At 46.9% G+C, this 3,070-nt stretch overlaps 1 long non-coding RNA gene across 1 annotated transcript; it reads left to right on the forward strand.

Moving 5' to 3' along the window:
* Positions 1-603: 603 nt before the first annotated feature.
* LOC142487444 (uncharacterized) lies at positions 604-2,413 on the forward strand. Its single transcript, XR_012799230.1, has 2 exons — positions 604-726; positions 1,658-2,413. It is a non-coding gene; the product is annotated as an uncharacterized LOC142487444 (long non-coding RNA).
* Positions 2,414-3,070: the final 657 nt, after the last annotated feature.

The following is a 3,070-nucleotide window of genomic DNA, read 5'->3' on the forward strand; positions in this document are numbered from 1 at the left end:
TCAGCATGTATCAAGTTGTCTGACAAGTTTCTCCCTCTCCTATAAGCGATCAAGGGGGGTGTCTGACAACTAGCTGCTAACACCTCATCATTCTGCAGCAGGTGCCAATGTTTCCGGATAGTAAATCTGACAAAATTACTGGCCCTATTGTATGTGGTGGAAAATACAATGCGTTTCTCATCCTTAGTCGTCCTATTAGGAATCACCTCTCTGTTAAGGGCTGCATCAAGCACTGCCGGGGTATATCCCCTTTTAGTGAACCTTTCACGAAGGTCATCCATGGCCGGTGCTAGTTTGTCCTGTCGACTAGTGATCCTAGAAACCCTCCCTTTTTGTGAGAAAGGTAGGGCATTGATGAGGGATGGGGGATGGTGACTGTCAGCACGTAACAGGGCATTTCTGTCAGTATCTTTCCTGTAAAGGTCTGTGTGGAACTCACCATTTTCTTGGGAAATCAGGACGTCTAGAAAGGATAATTGCTTAGAGCTCCAGACATTAGTAAGCTGTACAGGAGAAGGGAGATTGTGTAAATAATCAAAAAATGACAATAACTGGTCCTCAGTACCTGTCCACACAAAGAACAGATCTTTGTGTGGACAGGTACTGAGGACCAGTTATTGTCATTTTTTGATTATTTACACAATCTCCCTTCTCCTGTACAGCTTACTAATGTCTGGAGCTCTAAGCAATTATCCTTTCTAGACGTCCTGATTTCCCAAGAAAATGGTGAGTTCCACACAGACCTTTACAGGAAAGATACTGACAGAAATGCCCTGTTACGTGCTGACAGTCACCATCCCCCATCCCTCATCAATGCCCTACCTTTCTCACAAAAAGTGAGGGTTTCTAGGATCACTAGTCGACAGGACAAACTAGCACCGGCCATGGATGACCTTCGTGAAAGGTTCACTAAAAGGGGATATACCCCGGCAGTGCTTGATGCAGCCCTTAACAGAGAGGTGATTCCTAATAGGGCGACTAAGGATGAGAAACGCATTGTATTTTCCACCACATACAATAGGGCCAGTAATTTTGTCAGATTTACTATCCGGAAACATTGGCACCTGCTGCAGAATGATGAGGTGTTAGCAGCTAGTTGTCAGACACCCCCCTTGATCGCTTATAGGAGAGGGAGAAACTTGTCAGACAACTTGATACATGCTGACAACAAGGACCACTACCATACGCCCCACTTCCTAGAAGGCGGTAAACAGGGTAACTTCCGGTGTATGAATTGTTCAGTGTGTAACAGTCTTACTACCGGGGATGTATTTTGTCATCCACATAGTGGTAAAAAAATCACTATTCATAATCGTATTACATGTAGATCTACATTTGTGGTGTATATTATCAGGTGCCCATGTGGTCTTGTCTATGTAGGCAAGACTACACGCATGCTTAAAGTGAGATACATTGAACACAAAAGTGTGATACGTAAGGGTACGGACCCTACTGTACTGGTACAGCACTGTGTTGAACACAGACACAATGTGTCATCCCTCAGAGTGATGGGGATTGAACACATAGCACCAAGACAAGGATACCCTGATAGAGAAACCCTTTTACTGAGGCGTGAGGCTTATTGGATCCACACATTGCAGACAAGTAATGGCAGGGGTCTGAATGAACAACAAAATTTCAAATGCTTTCTCAACAGGAGGTAGCAGAAGGACTCTGTAAGGCTCTGTGCGTCTCGCCGTGGACCCCTGCGACCCATTATGTACATTATGCTCCTCTAAGGATTGCTGTATATGCATTTATCTATATGTATCATGTATCCTTTCAGGTTCTAATTCTATATGTAATGCTGCTAGCATAAATACAGCCTCCACCATTTTTTATACACTGCATTAGATGACACTGTGGTTATACTATTAGTTTGTACACTTTATTTGATTATTTTATTTAATAAAACTGTAGTCACATTACACTTGATTGTTTATGTAAGGGCTCTCACCCCAGCACGATCATTCAGTCCTCCTTGGGCATCAGGCTGTCTTTTTTTCACTCCAGGGCAGGTCTGATGCCTGAGGCCCGCCCCCCCCTCCTCCCCCGTGAGGGCGTGATGACGTCACCAGGGGAGCCTCTGCTGCCAGTGAGGGGGCGGCTCCCTGAGTTTCCAGCTTCCTGCAGGACAGCCATCTTAGCCTGTTACAGGCATTGGGGAGGCTGTCTCCTCCTCCCCTGGTGGTGCATGACGTCATCACGCTGCGTCGCGCTGGCGCCCTGACGTCACGATGGGGGGCGTTGACATCCAGGAGCAAGGCAGCAGTGATCGTGGGGGGGTGAGTACCCATTTGTGTATATATTGTGGTATGTTTAACATGTTCTGTAGCCCTCTCCTTGATAAAGGCAATCTATTTGCCGAAACGTTGGACCTTTGGTGGCACAATAAACTGCACCTTTAGAAAGACCGTGTGCCTGCTTCCATTCCTTTGCTTAAGTACCTCTGGGATGTCTGGACCTCCCTGGATACAGCGCACCGGCAGATAAGTACCCCCCTCCAGCACCTACCAGCGGTGTGCATGTGCTTCTACATATGACTCATTGCAAATCAAAAATTGTGCCCTGGGTAAATCCACTACAAAATACTTGGGCTATGCTGTTGGGGGAGGGATAGTAAGGCCACTAGCTAGCAAGGTGGCCGCCATAAAGGAAGTCCCCACCCCACAGACAAAGACACAGGTCCGCTCCCTTTTGGGGTTAGCAGGGTATTACAGGCGGTTTATCCCCAATTTTTCAGAGATTTCTGCACCCCTAACAGATCTGACAAAAAAGAGTGCCCCGACCCAAGTTAAATGGTCTTCGGAGTGCCAAGACGCCTTTGACATGCTAAAAAAGTGCCTGTCAGAGGGCCCCGCTCTTCGGAGTCCAGATTTTAAAGAGCCCTTCATCATCCAGACGGATGCCTCAGAGTTAGGACTGGGAGCAGTGCTGTCCCAGCAATTTGATGGTGTTGAACACCCCATTCTGTTCATCAGCCGGAAGCTGTTCCCAAGGGAAGTGAGGTATTCCGTCATTGAGAAGGAGTGCCTCGCTGTAAAATGGGCAATTGAGGCCTTGAGACATT

The sequence above is a fragment of the Ascaphus truei genome, chromosome 2, assembly GCF_040206685.1.
Source record: "Ascaphus truei isolate aAscTru1 chromosome 2, aAscTru1.hap1, whole genome shotgun sequence".
NCBI lineage: Eukaryota > Metazoa > Chordata > Amphibia > Anura > Ascaphidae > Ascaphus > Ascaphus truei.